The sequence below is a fragment of the Mobula birostris genome, chromosome X (genome assembly GCF_030028105.1).
Source record: "Mobula birostris isolate sMobBir1 chromosome X, sMobBir1.hap1, whole genome shotgun sequence".
Taxonomy (NCBI): Eukaryota; Metazoa; Chordata; class Chondrichthyes; order Myliobatiformes; family Myliobatidae; genus Mobula; species Mobula birostris.
The window spans coordinates 46,483,254-46,509,926 of NC_092402.1; the positions used below are offsets into that span (position 1 = coordinate 46,483,254).

A 26,673-nucleotide genomic window follows, 5' to 3' on the forward strand; every position below is an offset into this window, starting at 1 on the left:
GTGGGACAAAGTCTTCTAGATATTGTGGCCTGTTCACTGTGCGGCCAGAATGAGTTTTTACTGTTCTATCCGAATCCTGTTGTTTGTTATTTGCATGTTTCAATGTTTGTGTTTTGTCATTAGTCTCTGCTGGTGTTTGGTTGTGTGCGTTTGATGTGGTAGGCACACTGTGGTCATTGATCTCGGTTGTTTGACCTAGTTTTGCCTGTTCATATGTGATTAGCTCTTCAGGCGGTTCCTCGGCTGTCTTTTGTAGATGTGTGCGATTACGTCGGTAGATCCTAGAAGGGGTTTGAACTGCATATGAACGGTCATCAAGGCGCCGACACACAATTGCTTTCTCCCAATTCTTTTTACCTTGCACCAGGGGTTGCATGCACACGGTATCCCCTTCATCGAGTGGGGCAAGATCTTTGGCTGATTTGTTGTGATTGTCGGCCTGCTGCTGGATGTGTTTCATACGCTCGTGTTCGCGTACAACTCTGGGTTCCAGTAAACTCGCTGTTGTAGGCAGGAGCATGCATGTGTGGCGATTCATTAAACGCTGGGCAGGACACGTGCTGAGCCCTTGCGAAGGTGTGTTGCGATGGTCTAGAAGCGCGAGGTAGGGATCTGCTCGCGATTTGTTGCTCTTTGTGAGGATCCGCTTAGCTGTTTTGACTGCTGATTCAGTTTTTCCATTCGCTCTGCTATTTCCCGGGCTCAAGATCCCATTCTCGTGCAAATCTGTGAAACTCCGCTGACGTGTATTGTGGCCCATTATTACCAACCACTTGTATTGGGCTACCATATCTCACAAAATGAGCCTTCAATTTGTGAATAAGGGCTGCGCTGGTCGTATTGCAAAGAAGATCTACCTTGAAGAAATTGCTGTAATAATCAACGAGGTACTCTTTTCCTTTGAATGTAAACAGGTCCGTACCTATCTTTTCTCACGGCCGAGCAGGTACCACATGGCTCATAAGCGATTCTTCCTGCTGACTCATTTTGTATGTGCGACAAATATCACATGTAGCAATATATTGCTTGATGTGCTGCTCATGCCTGGCTAAAAAAGACATTTGCGTGCACGTCTGAGGCATCCTACGCCCAAATGTGACGAATGACTTCTTTCCTTCATTTGGTTTTGCTCACTTTGCGGTATGATGACATCCTCACCTTTGAAGATTAAACCATCTTGGACTGCGAGTCCATCCCTATAGCTATAGTAAGGTGTAAGTTGCTCTGGTAGCGCGTCACGTTCGCTTGGCCATCCACTGATGACTATGCGTTTCAACATCTGTAGTGTGTCATCTTTCGCTGTTGCTATGCGAATCTGCTCTAGACACTCACCGTGGATTGGCAGGTGCGATAGCATGTTGACTTCGTCGAAGCTGCTCTCCTGGCCTGGAGTACCGCTAACTGCTTGCAATAGCGTATCTGTGAGGTGCATGAGCTTTCCTTGACAGTAGGTGATATCGAAGTCATAGCTCTGCAGGCGAAGAAGCATTCCCTGTAGGCGCTTTGGTGTCTTCACCAATGGCTTCTTAACTATCATTTTGAGCAGCTTGTGATCGCTGAGTACTCTCATGAAGTGGCCAAAAGTGTATTGATGAAAACGCTCAAGTGCGAAAACAATTGCGAGCATTTCCTTTTCAACCACTGTGTAACGCGTTTCTGTGTCTGTTAGCGCTCTGCTTGCATATGAGATCGGACGTCCATTCTGGAGGAGTGTTGCCCCTAGGCCTTTGTTGCTGGCGTCATGTTGGATGGTTAGCTCTTCCTTGGAATTGTAGTCTGCTAACACCGGTGCTTCGGATACCATCTGCTTGATGTTGGAGACAGCGTTTTGCTGCTCAGCTGATCACTCCAATGCTACATCTGGCTTTGTCAGCTGTCTTATTGGCTCAAGGGTATCTGAGAGACTTGGTAGAAAATGGCTCAGGTAGTTGACGAATCCGATCAATCGCTGCACTCCCTGCACATTCGTGGGTGCTGGCATGTTGAGAATGTCAGTGACCTTTTTAGGATCAGGCTGAAGTCCCTCACTTGTGATGAGTTGCCCCAAAAAGGGTATCTCTGTCGCTCTGAAGACAGATTTGTTCTTGTTGAGCCTGATACACAACGCTGTAATAGCTGCTCAAGTTTCACATCATGATCGGCGATTGCCTTTTCCTGCGTTTCCCCTTTTTCGTACACCAGAATGCCGTCTGTGACGTAGATCACTCCTGGTAGTCCTTCCAGCGCCTGGTGTAGCCTGTTCTGGAAGATCTCTGATGAAACGCTGGTTCCAAACGGTAGTCTGAGCCACCTATACCACCGGAAAGGTGTGTTGAAAGTGGTGAGCACTCTTGATTCACTGTCCAATTTCACTTGCCAGAATGCAGAACTCATATCAAGTTTGCTGAAAACCTTAGCCTGGTCAAGATCTGGCAAAATGTCCTCTATCGCTGGAAGGGGGCAGTGTTCTCTCCTCAGCGCTTTGTTCAATGGTCGAAGGTCAATGCATATACGAAGATTGCCGTTCTTCTTCTCTGCGACCACTAACTGGCTAACCCACCTTGTAGGTTCATGGACTGGAGCTATCACCTTGCAGTCACCAGCTGATGAAGCTCAGCTTTCACTTTCCGCTTCCTAGCGTGAGGCAGACGTCGTGGGGGTAACACTGTGCGTTGAACTTCCTCATCAATCTGCAGGTGGGCTGCATCCAGAAACTCCCCGAGCGCATCATCAAACACCTCTGCATAGCGTTCTTCTGGTGCGCATTGTTTTTCTTTAAGTGTAGATCCATGCACCCTGCGAAAGTTGTCATCGTTGACTGTAATCAGCTTCATTTTCTGGCTGGCCCTGCTTCCCAGCAATGGTGTAAAGTCGTCAGTGACCACGACAAATTCCACAGAATACTTGCGGTTCGTCATGGGATTACGCAATTTCACTCTGCACATCCCTTCTGCATCCATGGTGGTCTTGTTCCACATCATCAGCTTTTTTGTGCATTGTCTTAGGGTGTGGTCTACTCCCTCCAAGTATTTGCAGGGTAAAATATTAATCCTTGCCCCACTGTCGGCTTGGAAGTCTGTAGGCTTTCCACTGATGAGCATCTGCACGAATACGTCATCCCTTTGTCTTCAGACTGTTCACCACCAGTGTGACATTGTTGATAAACTCGGTGCTGCTGTCACTGTCGGTTTGGTCACCGCTTTGTGCTTCCACCCCATGCACGGGCTTCTGCTTGCATACCCAGGCAAAGTGATTTTGAATGCCACACACCTTGCACACCTGTCCGTATGCTGGGCGCTGTTGCTTGTCTCTTGCATGTTCCGTGCCACAGTACGTGCAAGGGTTCACTTTGCTTCTGTGGCTGTTCAAGGTGCCTTTTGCTCTGGCTCCACCACCAGCACTAGCCTTCTGTCCAGGATGCTTCGAACCTTTCTCGTTAGTGCGAGGTTTAATCCCATGGACAGTAGCAGACCTGCTATCTGCAGCTGTACTGAATGCTTGTAGGTGTGATTCAGCCATTTCTGTGCTTTTACAGACGTCAATGCAGTCATTGAGCGATAGCTTTCTCTCTTGTAACAGACGTTTTCTGGTCTGTGAGTCGTTAATGCCCAGTACAGTCTTGTCTCTCAGCAGACTGTCTGACATACACGAGCAAAAATTACGTGTCTTTGCAACAGATCTAAGGCTGGCAATAAACAATTCAAAGGTCTCACCTTGTTCTTGTTGCCACTTGTTGAACAAGTACTGTTCATATGTCTCATTTTTCTCACTGATAGCATATCTGTCAAATGCAGCTAAGACCTTTGTGAGGTCTTGGCCTTCAGCCTCATCTGCAAACACAAAACTGTTGTAGACCTCAAGTCCTGATGGTCCAATTGTATGTAAAAATAATGCCGTCTGGTATTTGTTTGTGCAGTTGTGCTACGACACTGTAGTTAGTCCAAATCTGCCGCCATGTCTTCCATCCGTCTATCGTTCCGAGGTTGACCGTCACAGCTGGTGGCGGGCGGATGCCGCTGACTGGGGGAGGACTTCTGCCCCGACCATGGTTCCCCGGCACGGGGTCGCCCACGGGTGCTGGGTGCCGCTGAGATTCTGCTGTCTCACCTCCAGGCATTGCTACTGCACCCATCTCTGTTTGTGGCTGGTTGCTCATCTCAGTTGGCATTTTTTTGCTCTTACATTCACCCTCCGATGTTTTAGAGCTGCCAACTGCAAGTTGAAAGAATCGGCGCTGCGGTTGAAAAAAGCGATTTTCCGAGCCCCACCGCTGCCACCATGTTTCGAGACAGATATTTCAGATAAAAACAACGGCGCATGCGCACCAACTTTAATCGTCTGCTCATGAGTGCATCTACAAGTATATCATAACAAAGACTAAATCAGAAAGATGGCATAAATAAGTGAGGCTATATTTATTTTGGGATAGAGTCCAATGAGCCCGTGCTGCCCAATCACATCCGTGTGACCAATTAACCCTCTAATTCGCACGTCTTCGGATTGCTGGGTGAAAACCAGTGCACCAGGAAGAAATGTAGAGAACTTACAAACTTCTTACAAGAAATGTAGAGAAGTTACAAACTTCTTACAAGCAGTGGCAGAATTGAACCTGGGTAGCTGGTGCTGTAATAGCATTAAACACTATGCTACCATGCCCGATTTTATTCACCCTTAACAGCAATAATCTTTTGAATTATTCCAGGACACTACAGGTATTGGGCACTCTTTTTGCCCTGTGACTCCAGTACTGAACTAACCTTATACCCAGCCTGTATCTAAATCTATATAACTTGAGGCGATGATCTTCAACTCCATAGACGCTGCCTGACCTGCTGAGTTCCTCCAGCACTTTGTGATTTTGTGTTCTGCTCCCTGTTACTTATTGGTCTTCAAACTCCACGTATCTCTGCAGGTCCCCAACATATTTTAGTCACAAGAGACTCTACAAATGCCAGAAATCTAGAGTAACACACACAAAATGTTGGAGGAACACAGCAGGTCAGGCAGCATCTATGCAGGTGATTAAACAGTCAACATTTTGGGCTGAGACTCTTCATTGGGACTAACAGAAGAATTTGGAACTTTGCTGAACATTCTTTTCAACTCTATCTTTTACAGCGGGGTCAGAGTCAGGGCTCTTTCTATCCTGGGCCTTAATATTTCTACAGGTTCTGTTAAATTCAAGTATGTTGTGCTTTGTGTTGGTAGCTTTGTTTGTGTTTGCATTTACTTGCTTTACTGAGGCTAAAACTGTAACTATATAGGGCATAATCAAAAGTTGTTAAGACAGCTGCTCTGCAGAATGATAGATGCAAACGTTGATAACCTATACAGCATATTGTTCAGTGTGGCAGGATATATCAGTGTGGGTTTCAAAGGGCAGAACATCGAAAGTAAACAGCTAAGAAACTTAAGACCTGAAGGAAGTGAGTAATAGAATTGTGAGCATGAAACTGCTCCAGAGATACAGGAACCATGTGGAAAGGGTCACCATACGATGAAAAGCCAAGGCAATAGTGATATGAAGTGACAACATCCTGAGGGGAATGAAAGAGACATTTAGAAGAGGAAGGTCGACTAAGATCCACTGAACATAACAAGAACAGAAGAGGTTGTCCAAAGGGGAATCGAAGCTAGAACCTTCAGAGCAAAATCTCACCATATACCCATTGCCTTTGTTTATCTCTGTTATACTCAATAAATTCTCCAAGTTAATTGAGCCCGCATTATACAAGTCAAAACTTTTCACTGTAGACAACTTTGAGAATTCCCAAAGTCATGAAAAGCACTGTACAAAAAGAAATGTTTCTTTTTTATATACGAGTATGGTTGACAAAATGGAACTTAGCCTAGAATACCTAGGCAGCAAATGTAAGAACATTATACCTTCTATCAACTTGTAATCACTTTAGTTGAATGTAGGTTTACATGAATTTTTAATTTAAAAAGCACTTTTGCCATCCAAAGGAACTTCTTGGAACCAGGCAAAGGTGCATGTGGATCTCAAGGACAGGTGACTGATACTTTGGTCATGCAGCCAGGTTTGAAGCAGATCTTAAAGAGAGTTGAGAGACTACTGAAATTTGGCATCTGGGCAACTGAATGCATGAGACTATTGGCGAGGCCATGGGAGAATCTCAGATGGTGATGAGGAGGTGTAGAGGAGTGAGATAGATCAGTTGGTTGAGTGGTGTCACATCAACAACCACACATTCAACATCAGTAAGCCCAAGGAATTGGTTGTGGACTTCAGAAGTAGAGATTGGGAGAACACACACCAGTTCTCACCAGATCAGCAGAGGAAAGGGTGCCTCAGTGATAGAGGTGACAATGCACAGAACTGGAAAAAGCTACAGAGGGTTGTAAACTCAGCTACAGGCACTGAACTCCTTACCATCGAGGACATCTTCAAAAGGCAATGCCCTAAGGAGGTGAACACTGTCATTAAGGACACTCACTATCCAGGAATGCCCTCTTCTCATTACTACCACCAGCAAGGGAGTACTGGACCCTGAAGACCCACACTTAACATTTTAGGAAGAGCTTCTTTCCCTCCACCATCAGATTTCTAAATGGTCCATGAACCCGTGAACACTACCTCACTATTCCTCTTTAGCACTACTTATTTTTTTAATTGTAAATGATGTCTTGCACTGTACTGCTGCCACAAAACAACAAATTTCATGGCATAGATCAGTGATAGTAAATTTGATTCTGATTCTGACTATGAGTTAGTCTGATGGGTATGTTTCCACACCCTTTATTCTATGACACTAACTCCTCTCCTTTGTCCTGAATTATTACTGCTTAGCACATGTCTAATGCCACCAGATATTTACTCCTCTATCTTTTCAACTGAAGAAATGTCCTAGTGATGTAAAAATAAAAATGATTCATTTAAAACTTTATTTTGTTAATATTTCTAACATTGAAACATGGTTTTAAATGAATTTATTTTTATTAATATTCAGGATTACATTTATTTCAATAGTTTCCTACCATTTTTAATCATCTCTGATGATCATATGGTAGGAAAGGGTGTCAGAATGCAGTCTCTATGCAAGGCCAAAAGTATGTGCCGCCAATGACCAAGTCACTGCTTGCAGATGACTTCAACTACATTATTCATCATTCATTTGAAGGATGAACATGCTTAAGGAAAAAAGAAGCTAATCTACACTTCATTCAAAGTTGTTTCGATCAAACTCTCTGCCCTGGGTCTGCAAGTCCACTGGGGAAATTGGAGGCCCAGAGTCTGCGAACCTGCAAGTCCAGTGGAGACTGGAAGCCTGGAGGAGGACTGTCCTGGGGTTGATGGACTGGCTCTGTGTGTGAGTGGGTGGGTGGATGGGAGGGAAGCGAGTGGCTTGTTTCGCTGTTGTTCTGCTCAACATTGTGGGCAAACTAGGCCTGCAGCAGAATGTGTAGTGATACTTACACCCTGCACCCAGCACATTCTTAAGTTGTGGTGATTGTTAATGTAAGCAACATATTTCACAGCATGTTTCCATGTACATATGAAAAATAAATGAATCTGAATCTGACTCATGAAATGGCCACAGCAGTAGCACGAGCTTCAGGACTCTGAAAGTCACACAGCATTAAGATGTATATGCAACCATAGACATCCAGTGAAAGGTGAATTCGAGTGCAATCTGGGTCACTAAATTTGTATTTAATCAGTGAAGGCACGTAAAACCACCTCTGCCCACAGTAAATCAGAGATCTAATCTAACCTAGACATCCCACCTCTCCCAGAACTCCCAGTGGCTCCCTGATGCCCGCAAATTATATACAATATCACGGAAATCAGTTTTTTTGAGAACGAGTGAGAGAAAAGCAAGAGAGGGCGTGAGAGCGACCACGAGAGAGAGTGCACACGTGAGAGCGAAGGCAAGCGAGAGAGGGAGAGCGAGCGAGAGAGAAAGCAAGCGAGAGCGCTTGAGAGCGTGCGAGCGACCATGAGAGAGAGAGAGAGCACGCGAGTGAGAGTGTGCCATTGCAGAGTGTTCCGAAAAAAATAAACGTATGTCACCCCAGACTACACTAAAGTGTACCCCTGCCTAATAGGGGTCAAAATAATGACAGTGTTGCTCGCTGCACTGTTTGCAACAATGACTTTTCTATTGCCCATGGTGGGTTAAGACTGTAAAAGACATGTTGAGGTGAGTTTAACATGTGTCATTCATTCATTAGCATAGCTAACGTTATTTAAACTAGCTGGCCGGCTACTAAGGAGCTACTCTATTGCAGACATCCCACCTCTCCCAGAAGTCTCCCGCAAATTGATGGTGCTACCTCCCTGAAATGAGTTTTTGCAGGGTGGGATGTCTGCTAACCCAAATGGCAACTTCTGGCATGAAACTGCAGCGCTTCAACAAATCAAAATGCAGCTGCAAACCAGACCAGAGAAATGACAGAAATAAAGACCAACTTAATGCCAACAGTGGTAAATCTGCTGCAAGCTTAAGGCAGGTGGACACTTCAGCATGCTGGGATCCATTAGTGATTCACAGTCCTTGGGTAAATGTTAGATCTTAAATAAAGATTAATAACAAAAAAAATCTGGATTTTTGTTAAAGCAAACAATTCCAGAGTTGGAACTCATGGCTCTGGCCCCTTCAAATATGGTTCCAAACTGTGAGATGAACGAGATAGTATATCTCTGGCAGCCTTAATCTGCACACAGCTGGTGCCCAAATTAAAGATTAAATTTAGAGATGAAAGATTCTTTATTTGTTACATTGAAGCATTGAAGCAAACAGTGAAATGTGCTGTTTGTGTCAGTGACCAATACAGCCAAGGATGTGATTGAGATAGCCATAGGTGTCGCCATGTTTCAGTGCCAACTCATGTAGCATGCCTATAATTTTTAATTACTTACCCAGTTACAGCGCGGAATAGACTCTTCCAGCCCTTCAAGCTGCGCTGCCCAGCAACCCTCGATTTAACCCGAGCCTAATTACGGGACAATTTACAATGACCTATTAACCTACTAACCATTACGTCTTTGGACTGTGAGAGGAAACCAGGGCACCCAGAGGAAACCCACACAGTGTTGGGGAGAATGTACAGACTCCTTACAGGCAGTGGCAGGAATTGAACCCAGGTAACTGGTGCTGTAAAACGTTGTGCTAACTACTACACATTTGTCTTTGGAATATGGGAGGAAATTGGAGCACCCAGAGGAAACCCACGAGGTCATACAAACATCCGACAGACAGCAGAGGGAGATGAACCTCAATTTCTGGCACTGAGCATTACACTAACCACTATGCTACCCTGCCACCCACCAGTTAACAAATCTGTAATATACCAGGTCACTGCTCAGAATAATGTATACCCTTTTACCTAAGGCTTTGAATGTTACACATAACTTGGAAAGTGGTGGAATCAACTTCCATTGGAACTTTCAAAAGAAAGGAGATTGCTGAGTAAGTTGGAGACTTTATGTGTCAGTTTTAAAAAGCAAGTGGGACCTATTGGGACTTGTCTGCAGAGTGCTAGCATGCTTGGGTTAGTAGTTACTTAGCAAGGGCCAATAAAAAGAAGTGAAGTTTAAGTGGAGCAGCCATTGTGGGAGTGGCCATTGGTGGAGTAGGCAGTGTTAGAGTGGTCAGAATTTGTCTCAACCCGCTTGGGCGAGAACAGGTGCAGGCTGGAACTTAACTTTGAGAAGTTAGAGGTATAACAAGCGTAGGCAAGATGGAAGTTTCGGCTGCTCCTGTGAGATGTGGGATTTCAGGATACCTAACAGTTTCCCTGATGACTACATCTGCAGGAAGTGCATCCAGCTTCAGCTCCTAACTGACAAGGTCAGGGAACTGGAACTGGAGCTGGAGCTGGCTGTACTCAGGACCATTCGCGAGGCTGAAAACCTCATAGATGAGTCTTTTACTGAGGTGCTCACACCCAGAGTGCAGGTTTCAGATAGTAGGTGGCTGACTACCGGAAGTAAAGGGAGTAAGCAGTCAGTGAAGGGTTCCCCCATGGCTATTTCCCTCAGCAACAAGTATAACCCTTTGGATACTGCTGGGCACAGCAGCAGCAGCCAGGCCAGTGGCGCTGTGGCCAGCTCCGAAGCTGCTCTGAGGCTCAGCAGAGAAGGGTAAAGTCAGGAAGAGCGATAATGATAGGAGACTCGATAGCTAAAGGGATGGACAGCAGATTCTGTAGCCACAAGAGAGATGCTGGGATGGTTTGCTGCCTCCCAGGTGCTAGGGTCAAGGATGTCTCAGAGTAGCTGCAGAAGGAAGGTGAGCAGCCAAAGGTCATTGTGCACATTGGCACTAATGACATAGGTAGAAAGGGGGAAGAGGTCCTGCACAGTGAATATGGGGAATTAGAGAAGAGGCTGAAGAACAGGACCTGCAAGGTAGTGATCTCTGGATTACTCCCAGTACAACGTGCTAGTCAGGACAGGAATAGGATGATGGTACAGATGATAGAGTGGCTGAGGAAGTGGTGCATGGGGCAATGTTTCAGATTTCTGGATCTTTTGGGATCTCTTCTGGGGAAGGTATGACATGTACAGAAAGGGTGGGTTACACCTGAACCCAAGGGGGACCAATATCCTAGCGAGAAAGTTTGCTGTTGGGGAGGGTTTAAACAAAGTTGGCAGAGGGAATGGGAATGAGAGTGATAGGGCTAAGGCTGGTGCAGTTGGTATACAAGCCAATGCAGTGTGTAGTGAGACTGTGAGGAAGGACAGGCAAATGATAGAGCAAAATTGCAGTTTGCGAGAAGAGTTAAAGTGTAACATGGGGGCAAAATGGAAAAGAGTGATGAATACAGGACTGAAGGTGTCATATTTCAATGCACGCAGTATATGGAATAAGGTAGATGATCTCGTATTGCAGCTGGAGATTGGCAGGTATGATGTTGTGGGCATCACTGCGTTGTGGCTGAAAGAAGATTATAGCTGGGAGCTGAAGATCAAAGGATGTACATTGTAACATACGAGGATATATGGTGTATTGCTGTAATCCACATCCCGGCTGCTGTTTGGAGGCCTGTATACAACTGCCGTTAGGGTCCTTTTACCCTTGCCATTTCTTAACTCAACCCATAGAGACTCTACACCTTCTGATCCTATGTCATCCCTTTCTAATGATTTAATATTATTTCTTATACACAGGGCCACACCACCCCCTCTGCCTACTAACCTATCTTTCCAATACACCATATATCCTTGTATGTTCAGTTCCCAATGGCACCTATCACTTAGCCAAGTTTCGGAGATGGCCACATCATACTTGCCAATCTGTAGCTGAATTTGAAAATCGTCCATTTTATTTCTTATGCTGTGTGCATTTAGATATAACATTTTCAGTCCAGTACTTGCTTCTTTCTGTTTTAACTGCACCACGCCTCTATTGCCCTGTAACTCATCCCACTGACTGTGATTATACCTCATCTCCTGCCCATCCTTTCTATCATTTCTGTTGCACGCTATTTTTAATTTATTTCTGTTTTCCTCTTCCTCAGCCCTATCACTCCGGTTCCCATTCCCCTACCAAATTAGTTTAAACCCTCCCGAACAGCTCTATTAAACTTGCCTGCTAGGATATTGGACCCCTTTGGGTTCAGGTGTAACCCGTCCTTTTTGTACAGGTCGTACCTCCCCCAGAAGAGGCCCCAGTGATCCAGGAACCCAAATCCCTGCGCCCTACATCAGTCTCCCAGCCATGCATTACTATGCCTGATCATGCTATTCTTGCGCTCGTTAGCATGTGGCGCAGGCAGCAATCCTGAGATTACTGCCCTGGAGGTCCCGCTTTTCAGATTCCAACCTAACTCCCTGAATTCTTTTTTCAGGACTTCCTCCCTTTTTCTACCTATGTCATTGGTACCAACATGTACCAAGACTTCTGGCTATTCGCCCTCTCCCTTCAGAATACTCTGCACCTGATCCAAGACATCCTGTACTCTGGCACCTGGGAGGCAACACACCATGCGGTTATCTCTACCAGGCTGACAGAATCTCCTGTCTGTTCCCCTGACTATGGAATCCCCTATGACTACCGCATTCCTCACTTTCTTCTCTCCCTTCGGCACCACGGAACCAGGCTCAGTGGCAGAGACCTGATCGCCGTGGTCGTCCTCTGTCAGGTCACTCCTCTCAACAGCATCCAAAACAAGATAACAATTACTGAGGGGGATAGCCACAGGGGTGCCCTCTACTGTCTGAGCTCTTTCCATCCCTTCCCTGACAGTCGCCCACTTATCTAACTCCCGCAGACTCGGGGTGACTAACTCCTTGTAGCTCCTATCTATCTCCTGCTCACTTTCCCTAATAAGCTGCAGGTCATCAGCTACAGCTCCAGATTCCCAACACAGTCTCTCAGAAGCTGCAGTTCGGTGCACCTGGCACAAATGTGGCCATCTGGCAGACTGGAAGATTCCCAGGATTCTCACATCTGATACCCAGAGCAATGTACTAACCCTACAGACATGCTCTCTATTCCTCCAAAAAAAAATGCAAGGGAAACAAAATGAAGTTCGCTCAACCACTTACCTCAGCAAAGCCCTACCACTCCGCCTCGGGGCACTCCATCAATGACCGCTCCGCTAGGCGGTGTCTCCCTTTTATGCCTGAAGAATAGGGTTGAGAAGGATAATAATTCAACCATGGTGGAGCAGACTTGATGGGCCAAGTGGCCTAATTTTTCTCTTATGTCTTCTGTTCTCATGGTATCAAACTGGACTAACTAGAATGAGAGTTTTGCAGTAATTGTGCAAACTTGAAGCTGAGAATTCTGTGTGAGGTGGGGACAATTCCTTTTTGTAAGCAATCACATTAGTGCAACTTGTAAATTCTGAGCTCCCAGCTCGATACGTTGAAGAAACCTGATTTGTAGATCTATGTAGAGAAAGCTAGAAACTTGGGTTTAAATTTGATAGTTCTTTTTTATCGATTTTCTGCTGTTCAATGTGTTGAAATATCAATTCAAAACAACATTCGAAGATTCAAAGGTTCATTTATTATTAAAATATGTATGCAGATTACAGCTCTGAAATTCTTCTTCTCCAGATAGCCACAAAACAAGGAAAAACCATGGAAGTCAGCTCAGAGAGAAACAGCAAACCCACCCCCACTGCAAAAAAAGAATGGCAACACAATCATCAACCCCCAAGCCCCTCTCCCCCCGCATGAAACGCAACAAGAGCATCAGCCTCCAAATCCCCCTCCCCCACACAAAAATACAAGAAAGAAAGGGGGAAAACACAAAATATAAAAACTATAATACTGAAAAAATGTTCAAATTCATAAGTACAGAAGACATCAGTAACATCCTCTAACACCATTGACAGAGAGAGACCCAGAGGCCTACCCTCTGGGCTCAGTGATAGTCACACAGAGGGGAGCCCCTCTCTGTCAGCAGATTGATACCACTAGCAATCAGAAGGCAGGCTGTTGGCGCTCGCCTTCCTCATTTGCCTTGATGTTTCAATCTCCCTCATTGCTTTAATCAGAGAATTGGTGAAATGGAGTCAAACATCAGCTCACTCCCGTCGTCCCACAGCCTTTTCACCTCGAGGCTTGTGCTTGCTGCCTCCCAGAATCCTCTCAGAGACAGCCAAGGGCTGGATCATCCAAATGATCATCAAACTGCAAATCACAGCCTCCAACAGTTCCAGAAACACATTCAAGATGAAAAACAAAAGAAGTGAGATAAATAGTTTTGTGGTCTATCTGCTCTGATACGTTATACACATTATATATATTATGTATTATATTCAGGTGCCATCTACCTCATAATGTCCTTGCACCTTATTGTCTGCCTGCACTGCACATTCTCTGTAACTGTAACACTTTATTCTGCACTCTGTTATTGTTTTTCCCCTGTACTCCCTCAGTATACTGATGTGAAATGATCTCTATGGATGACATGCAGAACAAAAGTTTTTCACTTTGTGCAAAGCACATTTATTGTCAAAGAATGTAGAAATTATACATCTGAATAGTTATCTGCTATGGGCAGTCACCATGAAAGAAGCCTGAATTACCCAATTTTAAAAAAGACCAAAAACTACTGCACAGAGAAAGAGAGAGAGAGAAAAAACAGACATCATGCAAACAATGGAAGCAAGCCAACAGCATCGCAAACCAGACTAAGTCCTAGATCTGCAGCCGGAACAGGCCCAAGGCTCGGTCCCAGTCATCACACCAGCAGGGCAGAAACGCACAGCAGAGCTTCAGTTCAGAGCTTCGGTGCCGCAGAGAAAGGAATAAATATATGACGATGGTAAACCAATTACCAGTCACACTTACCACTTCATGTCTCGATGCCAGATCCTCCATGATTTACATCATCAGGTTCTCCCAAAATTCACAAAACTATATTCCCTTAATATGCCCTCAAAACACAGATTGAGTGGCACAGTGACACAGCTAGAAGAGCTATCGTTGCATAGCTCCGGTGATCCTGGTCCACTTCTGATTATTTGTACTATCTGTGTGGAGTTTGCATGATCCCCTGTGACCATATAGGTTTCCTCTGGATTCTCTGGTTTCTTTCCATATTCAGGTTGGTGGGCTATTTGACCACTGTAATTATCCCTAGTGTGTAGGTGCGGGGTAGAATATGGGCAGAGTTGATGGAAGCATGGGGAGAATAAATAAAATGGGATTCATGTAGATCATAAGACCACCATGAATAGGAGCAGAATTAGGCCATTCAGCCCATTGAGTCTGATCTAACATTCTATCATGGCTGATTTATTTTCCCGCTCAACCCCATTTTCCTGTTTTCCCCCCATAACCTTTGATGCCTTTACTAATCAAGAACCCACCAATCCTGCTTTAAACATATGCAATGACTTGGCCTCCACAGCCATTTGTGGCAACGTATTCCACAATTTCACTACCCTCTGACAAAATAAATTCCTCCTTATCCCTGTTCTAAAGGGACGTCCTTCTATTCTGAGTCTGTGCCCTCTAGTCCTAGACTCACCCACTATAGAAAACATCCTCTCCATGCCCACTCTATCTAGGCCTTTCAATATTTTGTATATTTCAATGAGTTCCCTCCTCATTCTTCTAATCTCCAGTAAGTACAGGCCGGAGCCATCAAATGCTGCTCATCCATTAACCCTTGGATTCTTGGGATCATTCTCATAAACCTCCTTTGGACTCTCTCCAATACCAGCATATCCTTTCTTTGATATGAAAATTGGCTGATGATAGGTCCTGACACAATGGGCCAAAGGGCCTGTTTCTATGCTGTATGACTTAGTCTTGATTATCACAGAATCAGCACACTTGTGACAGACTAGTGTGCTATCAGATTGATTATACGACTTATCCAGAGCCTGTTCTATTGATCTAAAGATGCGAGTTCACATTCCACAACAAGGTTTTAAAATTTAAGTTCGAGTACTTAAATAAACTTAAAACTTTAAAAGTGACAGCCATCTGCAAATATGACCATAAAACTACTAGATGTTATTCACTAATGTCTCTCAGGAAAGGAAAACTGCCATTCTTAGGTATACTGCCTGTGATGGGCTCTTAACCACAATCTAATGGACAAGAAATAGCAATGAGAGAAGATATTATTCCATGCAAAATTGCCCTCTGGTGATTTATAGTGTGACATCCCATCAGCCTTGCTTGGCTGACGTGTCAAACCTTCGGGATTACTTGGTGAATTTCAGACTTCAACCTCATCAATATTGCAGGGCTCATGGACAGGAATTCTGCAGTGGAATACAGTCCTTCCTGAGAAGCGAACAAGAAGCCGTGGTGAGATCCAAAAGAGGTTGGATTACAGGAGCCAAGGACACATCTCTTTCAGGAGAAGGATATATTCTGAAAGACCTCTTCGCCACCTGGGACCATGGCACACATTTAATCTCAGCACTGAGCCCAAGTCTTAAGTACTTCAACAAGCTGTTAATGGCGACAGAGAAGCAGAGGTCAGACTAATTTGAATCAAACCTGCCAACAGCTGTTTCGTTCAGTATGTGGAAAACATTCTGCCATCTGTCGCTGTCCAGGACTTTCTGCCTCAATTAAAGTTTGATTCCCCACCTCTCGATGCAGTTTTCGAATTGTCCCTTCTCCAGAGCAGGAGATTAAAACTATTTGTTAACCCTTTGTATACAGGATTATTTTCAAACGGCAATGCCTCGAGAAGGCAGCATCATCCATCATTAAGGAGTTGCATCACTCAGGACAAGCCCTCTTGTCATTGCTACCATCAGTGAGGAGGTACAGGAGCTTGAAGAGCCACATTCAATGTTTTAGGAACAGCTTCTTCCCCTCCACCATCAGATTTATAATGGACAATGAACCAACCCATGAATACTACCTCATTATTTTTGCTCTCTTTCACACTACTTATTTAATTTAAATACACACACACACACACACACACACACACACACACATATATAATTATAATTTATTGCTTCTTCATGTATTGCACTGTACTGCTGTTGCAGAACAACAGATTTGTCATTCTCTGGGTTCAGTATGCCCTTCATCAGTAATCCTTTATACTGAGTGGGTATAGTCATCATACAGTTAGAATCACAGGGTACCATCTCTCTTGCTGTATTCATACCAATCACTGGCTAGTGAACCTTGCATCAGTAAATAGAAATAAAAACCTGCAGATGCTGGAAATCCAAAATAAAACAGAAATTGCTTGACTGACCGTATCTGTAGAGAGAGAAGCAAAGTTAACAGACAAAGAGTTTTTAATTTTGGTTCTCGCACTAGTGTTGACAATGTTACATAATTTTGTTTTAATTCAGTCACAGAATGCCTTTGGAAGAACATATCGCCTGTCTACAATAGGACAGCATGGTAACATAATGGTTAGCGCAACATTGTACAGCACACCAGCTCTAACATCGGGGTTCAATTCCCACTGCTGTCTGTAAGGAGTTTGTACGTACTCCCTGTGGCTGTGTGAGTTTCCTCCGGGTGCTCCAGTTTCCTCCCTCATTCCACATGCGTATGGTTTGGGGTTAGTGAGTTGTGGGCATGCTATGTTGTCACTGGAAATAGGGCCACACTTGTGGGCTGCCTCCAGCACAACCTTTGGACTGTGTTTGTCATTGATTGTCATACATGTGACAAATAAAGCTAATCTTTAAAATCTTTTTTCCTTAATTGTGCAGCCTTTTACAACCCTTTCAGGAATTAATGATAAAACCGTGGATGATCAACAGGCCAGCAATGAAGTTGCGTTGGGATCTTGAAGGGTTCGGGGCTGGAGGAGTTTCCAACGACTGGGAGCACGATACTGGGGAAGAATTTTCAAATGAGAGTGAGGAAAGTCAAAGTCAGATGAAGTAAGGTTTAGTGTCTGTGGTGGCTCTGATCTGGGAGAATGCATGGTTCTCTCTGTTCAGAGGAAAAGGACTAAAACAGAAAATGCTCGAAACTCTCAGCACGTCAGGCAGCATCTGTGGAAAGAGAAAAAGAGGACGTTTCTGATCAAACGTCCTGTTTCAGAACTAACAAAGAGCCCTTGAGTTTAAACATTTCCTGTTTCCCTTTTCACAGATGCTACCTGACCTGCTGAGTGTTTCCAGCATTTTCTGTTTTTATTTCAGATTTCCATCACCTGCAGTTTCTATAGTCCCAGAATAAGGACACCATTCTCAACCCTCACTGTCAAATGCAGTAAAAATGCTGACAGAAGGCAGCTTCAAAATTCGCAGAAGCAACTAAAGAGAGTTCAAACAGAGAACAGCCCATCATCTTGAGCTAATTTCAGCTGCCTTATTATTTGAGACAGCTGCAATGTATTCATTTGAAGCAATCAATGGTACTTCTGATTGTTTTTTTAAAAAAAAGGTCCCACTTTGGAATAAGTAATTTGTAAAACAGCAGGGAATGGATCTTATAATAGTTCTTTATAATCACTGGGATGTTGGAAGCACTTCAGGAATAATGCATAACAGTGGACAATCAGGAAAATAAACTTTTTTTAAAGTTGTTCTTAATTTTATTTGTTGACATTATATTTGGCAGGTCATTACGAACAATGTCAGTACTGTGTGCTATCTGGGCTCACTGGCATTGGTGAACCACTGTGATAGGATGGGTTTTGTCTACATGGAACGGTTTCTGACAGATTTTGTTTTTATGTTGAGCGCCAACTTATTTTGCCACAGTCCTGCTTCTCAGTCACCAGATGAAGCACTGAGAGAGATAGTAAATGTATGTCTTTGCTTCAAGTTCCAAGTTCAAAGTAAATTTATCATCAAAATACATTCTGTATGTCACCATATAGGTACTACCTTGAGATTCATTTTCTTGCAGTAAAGTGTGTCCCTTACTGCACTAGAAGGCTTGTTAAAAGTCTATAGTTTCAATGAAGCATGTTAATGAAACAGTGTTAAAGGTATATTGCCTACTGAAAGCTCGTTAAAGGAGATATGTCAAAAACATATATGTTTATTATTCAACGCTACTTGAATCATAAGATGTAGTGGCAGAAGTAGGCCTTTCAACCCAATGAGTCTGCTCTGCCATTCAGTCATGGCTGATTTATTTCAATCCCATTGTCCTGCCTTCTTCCGGTAACCCTTAACCACCTCCAGCCCTTACCATTCAGAAACCCATCAATTTGTGCCTTAAGTACACCTAATGTCTTGGCCTCCTCAGCCTTCGGTGACAATGACATTGGGTAGGACAGTGCCACTGTTAGTACAAACTCTGTATCACCAGAGGCCTGGGTTTGATCCTGACCTTCTGATTTTGATTGGTTTACAGAGTGGCACAGTAGTGTAGCAGGTAGCATAACGTTTTGCAGTGCCAGCAGTCGTGATTGGGGTTCAATCCTCACAACTGTCTGAAACTGGGTTTCCTCCGGGCACTCTGGTTTCCTCCCACATTCCATAGTAAGTTGTGGGCATGCCACGTTGGTATGTTGGTACCGGAAGTATGGCAACGTTTGCAAGCTTCCCCAACACATCCTCAGACTGTGTTGGTTGTTGACACAAGTTATGTATTTCACTATATGTTTCGCAGTACATGTAACAAATAAACCTATTCTTTAATTAATCTATAATCAATGAATTCTATAGCTTTGCCATTCTCTGGCTGAAAAATTCCTCCTCAGCTCAGTTTTAAACCTTTATTCTGAGGCTGTGCCATTGAATCATAGACTCTCCTACTAAAGGAGGTGCCCTCTACATGTCAATTCTATCCAGGTCTTTCAGTATCTTTCAAAGGATCCAGATGTCATTGGCAAGGCTAAAATTTGGTTGCCATCTCTCAATTCCACTAAAGTGCAGGTCTTGGTAACCTATTTCAGAAGGCATTTAGGTCAAGCACGCTCGTGAGTCTAGAGTCACTGGTAGATGTGATCAGGTAAGTTTGCAAATTTCTTCCCACGAAGGACATTAAAAGAATCTTGTGGGTTTGAGGACTACCTGCTAATTTTGTGGTTACCTTAAGCAACAGTTTGTTTTTTTTTAACTTTGGATCATGTGTCTTACAGGAAGTTTGCAAAAAAATGTTAAAGGCATCACAAGACAGGAATTCAAGACATTTTAATAGATTCAGACAGCACAGAAATGGGCCCTTTGGCCCAACTGGTCCATGCTGACCCAAGCTAATTCCATTGGCCCTTTTTTGGCCCATATCCTAAAACCTTCCTGTCCATGTACCTATCCAACTGTCTTGTAAGTATTATTGTACCTGCCACAACCACTTCCTCTAGCAGCACATTCCTTTTATGTATCATGCTCCATTTATACTGTTTATACAAATAAAATTGCCTCTCAGATTCCTAGTAGATCTTTCCCCTCTCGCATTAAACTTATGCTCTGTAGTTCTTGATTCCCTAACCCTAGGATAAAGACTGAGTGCATTCAGCCTACTGGGGTCCTTCATGATATTATACATCTCTATAAGATCCCCTCTCAATCGTCTATACTACAAGAATAAAGTCCAGACTGTCCAAACTCTCCCTATAACCCCGTCCCTTGAGGTCTGGCAACATCTATGTAAATCTTTCCTATAGCAGGGTGACCAAAACTCAATATAGTGCTTGATGTGGCCTCACCAGTATCTTGTACAATTGCAACATAATATTATTTCAGTTTAGACTGACCACAAGGGATGGAGAGTGCTGTAGCTGTCGCAGCCAGACCCCAGCCTCCTTACTGCTGCTACCACACAAAGTGACTGTTTTCTCACAGTTTAATGCAGACAACTGTGAGTTGTTGCACTTTGGGAGGACAAACCTAGGCAGGACTTACACAGTGAATGGTAGGATACTGAGGAATGTGGTAGAACAGAGCAATCTAGGAATACAGATCCATGCTTCCTTGAAAGTGGCATCACAGTTAGATAGGGCATTGCCCTTCATAAATCAAAATATATAGAGTAGTGGAGATAGGATACTATGTTGAAGTTGTATAAACATTGGTGAGGCAAAATTTGGAGTAGTGTGTGCAGTTCTGGTCACCTACTTACAGGAAAGAGATAAGATCAATAATATTAACGCACATAATGCTGGAGGAACTCAGCAGGCCAGGCAGCATCTAGGAAAAGAGTACAGTTGACACTTCCTTCAGCATCTTGTGTGTGTTCCTCCGATTTCCAGCATCTGCAGATTTTCTCTTTTAATGAGATCAATAAGATCAAAAGAGTTCAGAGAAAAATGTTGCTGGGACTTGAAGACCTGAGTTATAGGCAAAGGTTGAACAGGTCAGAACTTTATTCCCTGGAATATAGCATCGCTTTAAGTGAGAAGCAAAAGAATTAAAAGGAATTGAGGGGCAACTTCTTCCATGCAGAGGGTGGAATGTGAAATGTTCTGTCAAATGAAGTGGCAGAGGTGGTTACAATCGCATCATTTAAAAAAGGGTATATTGTCATCGTGGCTATCCCTCGAGGTCGAGGATGATGGTCTTCGTTCTGAAGAAGTGGCCCACAGAGCGAAGATGCCTGTGCGTGTATTTGTTTAATGTGTACTTGATGTTGCACTCCAAGAAGCACACGATACTTCACAAATCAACCAACTGATTCCAATGGCATGGAAACCACGACGATTGGAGCTGATGGATTTGTTGCAGCCTTCATCCGCCTTCACAGCCGTTGAGTTCAAAGTAACTTCATCCGCCTGTTCCACCGTTGAGGTCTTGGTTGGATTGTTCTTTGTCAGGGACCTCACCCTCGACCTTACCGCCATGGGTGACCCTCCCAGGAGCATAGCTCCAGACGGCATTGCTCTCGGGATCTCAGGACCACACAAGCTTCTCCACCACGACAAGGTGACAATCCACAGAGAAGAGAGGTATATGGACAGGTAAGGCTTAGAAGAAATGAAAAATGGGTCAACACAGGCAAATGGGACTAGCTCAGGTAAGGCAACTTGATCAGCATGGACGATTTGGGCCAAAGGGCCTGTTTCTGTGTGGTATGAGTCTAGCACACTATTCTGGAGATTTTTTTTGTCCTAAAGTTGAAATTAATAACTCAAGAGAGGTGAAACAAAAGAACTTTTTACCAGTGGCATTACATTGTTCTAATATGAGGAAAATGAGAAAATGTTTTATTGCATGGTGTTTGTAAAAGGTTGTAATTCCATTATTTGCTCATAACCCTTGCTGTTTGTCAGTCTTTGTGTGCAGTTTTTCATAAATTCCAGTGTATTTCTTTGTTTTACTGTGATTGTCTGCTAGCAAATGAATCTCAAGGTAGTATATGGTGACATATACGATAATAAATGTATTTTGAACTTTGTTAAAGTGAATGTGTGGAAATTGAAGTAAAACATTTGGGTCTTTTCTAGTCTCCTCTAGCCAAGTAATCTGAAGTGTCCATTCCCTGGGCTAACAAGATGAGGGGGATAGAGGAATAGAACCATAGAGGAACATCACGGCACTGAATGAGGCAATTCGGTCCATCAAATCTGTGCTGATCCAGTCAGAGCATTCTTATCAAACCCTTTCTCCTCCTCTTTCTTTGTAACTCTGTAAATAACTCTGTGTAAATAGTGCTTATTCAATGTACTGAATGCATTGATTAATTTTGCTTTAACCACCCTGACTCTTTAGGGGTGGCACGGTAGTATAGCACAGTTACAGCACCAGCCACCCAGGATCAATTCCCACCGCTGTCTGTAAGGAGTTTGTACTTCTCCTCGTGACCACGTGGGTTTCCTCCCACATTCTAAAGCCCGTACTTGGGAGGTGTGGGTTCATTGGGCCGGTAGGGCCTGTTACCATGCTATATCTCTAAATAAAAAAAAAAACTATATATATAAAACAAAATTGCAATAGCTTTGGAAGGGAAAAAGCATGGGACTATAAGATTCTTTTTCAAAGTTATGACACTTTGAAAAGTGTCAAATTACCTTTAGGGCCAAATTACTCTTTTTCTATTCTGTACAGTTCATATTATCGAAGCCATTGAACTAAAAGTTGCAATCTCCAGTCTGAATTTACACCTACCTTGCGTAAGTCATCTTAACCACTTCCGGTGGAACTTCTGTCTCTTTATATGTGTTGAAAAGAATGTAAATTTTTATCTAAGAATTAGAATGCTTGTCTCCTGTCAAGGTAAGCCTCAACGTCTCTGTTTTAGTGTGATTTGTCCTTCAAATTCTGGCTTTGTTCAAGCAGTTTTTAACATTTTATGATAGATTCTTTTATAATAAAATGATGAATTGTTCTCAGACTGGGAGGGCTGCCCTGCCTGGATGATTAAATGGCTGTAATTTGTTGATTACTGGTAGTTTATATAGAGTTACTTCTGTTCTTTATCACAATATGTTAACCCTGATTTAAAACAGAGTCTGTGCTAAACTGCAGCCAGCCCCTAAGGAAGAAAAGCAGAACGATTAGCAGCATGGTTTGTAAATAGAACATAGAACATGGAACATAGAATAGTACAGCACAGTACAGGCCCTTCGGCCCACAATGTTGTGCCGACCCTTAAACCCTGCCTCCCATATAACCCCCCACCTTAAATTCCTCCATATACCTGTCTAGTAGTCTCTTAAATTTCACTAGTGTATCTGCCTCCACCACTGACTCAGGCAGTGCATTCCATGCACCAACCACTCTCTGAGTCAAAAACCTTCCTCTAATATCCCCCTGGAACTTCCCGCCCCTTACCTTAAAGCTACGTCCTCTTGTTTTGAGCAGTGGTGCCCTGGGGAAGAGGCGCTGGCTGCCCACTCTATCTATTCCTCTTAATATCTTGTACACCTCTATTACGTCTCCTCTCATCCTCCTTCTCTCCAAAGAGTAAAGCCCTAGTTCCCTTAATCTCTGATCATAATGCATATTCTCTAAACCAGGCAGCATCCTGGTAAATCTCCTCTGTACCCTTTCCAATGCTTCCACATCCTTCCTATAGTGAGGCGACCAGAACTGGACACAGTACTCCAAGTGTGGCCTAACCAGAGTTTTCTACAGCTGCATCATTACATCACGACTCTTAAACTCTATCCTTCGACTTATGAAAGCTAACACCCCATAAGCTTTCTTAACTACCCTATCTACCTGCGAGGCAACTTTCAGGGATCTGTGGACATGTACCCCCAGATCCCCCTGCTCCTCCACACTACCAAGTATCCTGCCATTTACTTTGTACTCTGCCTTGGAGTTTGTCCTTCCAAAGTGTACCACCTCACACTTCTCTGGGTTGAACTCCATCTGCCACTTCTCAGCCCACTTCTGCATCCTATCAATGTCTCTCTGCAATCTTCGACAATCCTCTACACTATGCACAACACCACCAACCTTTGTGTCATCTGCAAACTTGCCAACCCACCCTTCTACCCCCACATCCAGGTCGTTAATAAAAATCACGAAAAGTAAGGTCCCAGAACCGATCCTTGTGGGACACCACTAGTCACAACCCTCCACACCGAATGTACTCCCTCCACCACGACCCTCTGCTTTCTGCAGGCAAGCCAATTCTGAATCCACCTGGCCAAACTTCCCTGGATCTCATGCATTCTGACTTTCTGAATAAGCCTACCACGTGGAACCTTGTCAAATGCCTTACTAAAATCCATATAGATCACATCCACTGCGCTACCCTCATCTATATGCCTGGTCACCTCCTCAAAGACCTCTATCAGGCTTGTTAGACATGATCTGCCCTTCACAAAGCCATGCTGACTGTCCCTGATCAGACCATGATTCTCTAAATGCCTATAGATCCTATCTCTAACAATCTTTTCCAACAGCTTTCCCACCACAGACGTAAGGCTCACTGGTCTATAATTACACAGACTATCCCTACTACCTTTTTTGAACAAGGGGACAACATTCACCTCCCTCCAGTCCTCCGTACCATTCCCATGGACAACGAGGACATAAAGATCCTAGCCAGGGGCTCAGCAATCTCTTCCCTCGCCTCATAGAGCAGCCTGGGGAATATTCCGTCAGGCCCCAGGGACCTATCTGTCCTAATATATTTTAACAACTCCAACACCTCCTCTCCCTTAATATGAACATGCTCTAGAACATCAACCTCACTCATATTGTCCTCACCATCAAGTTCCCTCTCATTGGTGAATACCGAAGAAAAGTATTCATTGAGGACCTCGCTCACTTCCACAGCCTCCAGGCACATCTTCCCACCTTTATCTCTAATCGGTCCTACCTTCACTCCTGTCATCCTTTTGTTCTTCACATAATTGAAGAATGACTTGGAATTTTCCTTTACCCTACTCGCCAAGGCCTTCTCATGCCCCCTTCTTGCTCTCCTCAGCCCCTTTTTAAGCTCCTTTCTTGCTACCCTATATTCCTCAATAGACCCATCTGATCCTTGCTTCCTAAACCTCATGTATGCTGCCTTCTTCTACCTGACTAGATTTTCCACCTCCCTTTGCACCTATGGTTCCTTCACCCTACCATTCTTTATCTTCCTCACTGGGACAAATTTATCCCTAACATCCTGCAAGAGATCCCCAAACATCGACCACATGTCCATAGTACATTTCCCACAAAAAACATCATCCCAATTGACACCCGCAAGTTCTAGCCTTATAGCCTCATAATTTGCCCTTCTCCAATCAAAAATTTTCCTGTCCTCTCTGCTTCTGTCCTTTTCCATGATAATGCTAAAGGCCAGGGAGTGGTGGTCACTGACCCCCAGATGCTCACCCACTGAGAGATCTGTGACCTGACCCGGTTCGTTACCTAATACTAGATCTAGTATGGCATTCCCCCTAGTCGGCCTGTCAGCATATTGTGACAGGAATCTGTCCTGGACACACTTAACAAACTCACCGTCTAAACCATTGGAACTAATCAGGTGCCAATCAATATTAGGGAAGTTAAAGTCACCCATGGTAACAACCTGTTACTTTTGCACCTTTCCAAAATCTGCCATCCAATCTGCTCCTCTGTATTTCTGCTGCTACCAGGAGGCCTATAGAATACTCCCAGTAGAGTAACTGCTCCCTTCCTGTTCCTGACTTCCACCCATACTGACTCAAAAGAGGATCCTGCTACATTACCCACCCTTTCTGTAGCTGTAATAGTATCCCTGACCAGTAATGCCACCCCTCCTTCCCTTTTCCCCCCTCTCTATCCCTTTTAAAGCACTGAAATCCAGGAATATTGAGAATCCATTCCTGCCCTCGTGCCAGGCAAGTCTCTGTAATGGCCACTACATCATAATTCCATGTATGTATCCAAGCTCTCAGTTCATCACCTTTGTTCCTGATGCTTCTTGCATTGAAGTACACGCATTTCAGCCCTTCTACCTGACTGCCTTTACACCTGAGCTGCTTGTCTAACTAAATCTGGGTTGACTCATTCACCACTGAAGCTCCTGAGTAGATCTCACAAGTGCTTGTGTGAACTACGTCACCGTGATGAGAGGGTGGCATGGCCGCTTAGGGTAATGCCATACAGAGCACCAACAATCACAAGTCAGGGTAATCAGGTCTGTAAGGAGTTTGTAACCATATGGGTTTCCTCCCATATTCCAAAGACAAATGGTTTAGAGTCAGTGGGTTGTGAGAATGCCATGTTGGTACCAGAAGCATGCCAACACTTGTGATTGCTCTCAACACAGTCCTTGCTGACTTAATTTGTCCCGAACGATGAGCTTCACTATCTGTTTTGATGTACATGTGACAAATAAAGTTAATTATAAAATTTATTATCAGGGTACATATGTGTTACCACATACAACCCAGAGATTCTTTTTCCTACAGACATACTCAGCAAATCTATAGAATAGTAACTATAAACAGGAACAATGAAAAGAGCGAGCGTATAGAAGACAAAACTGTGCAAATGCTTATATAAATAAATAGCAATAGATAATGAGAGCGTGAAAATACAAGATAAAGAGTCCTTAAAATGTGATCATCGGCTGTGAGATGAAGTATTGCAATCACTTGTGTGAACTGCGTCACAGTGACTTTGATAAGGATAAGACCTTCAGATAAAGATAAGTTCTTTAATTTTAAAGAAGAAAAGCAAAATCTTCTTGAAAGATTAGTTTCTCGAAGGAAAGAAGGCTACGGGATTGCTTAGAGTCAGTGGACTGGGCCACGTTCAAGGACTCATCAGAAAATCTGAATGAATACATCACGGCGGTCATGGACTTTATAAAAGCAGTTGAGTGTGTCCCTACAAAATCATTCAGAGTTTTCTCAAACCAGAAGTCCTGGATGAACCATGAGATCCGCAAACTGCTGAGGGCCAGATCATAGACATTCAGGTCTGGTGACCAGCTAAAATACA

The 26,673-nt window shown here is 43.8% G+C and overlaps 1 protein-coding gene across 2 annotated transcripts in view; it reads left to right on the plus strand.

Annotated features, from left to right (window-relative positions):
- The first annotated feature begins 22,451 nt into the window (after nucleotides 1-22,451).
- Nucleotides 22,452-26,673, plus strand: part of LOC140191400 (gasdermin-A3-like) — a 46,594-nt gene continuing 42,372 nt past the window's right edge. Inside the window, exon 1 of one of the 2 annotated variants that reach the window (XM_072248791.1) lies at nucleotides 22,452-22,515. The gene's annotated coding sequence lies outside the window, so the exon portion shown is untranslated. The remainder of the gene's footprint in view (nucleotides 22,516-26,673) is intronic. The other variant, XM_072248792.1, reaches the window with a different exon arrangement.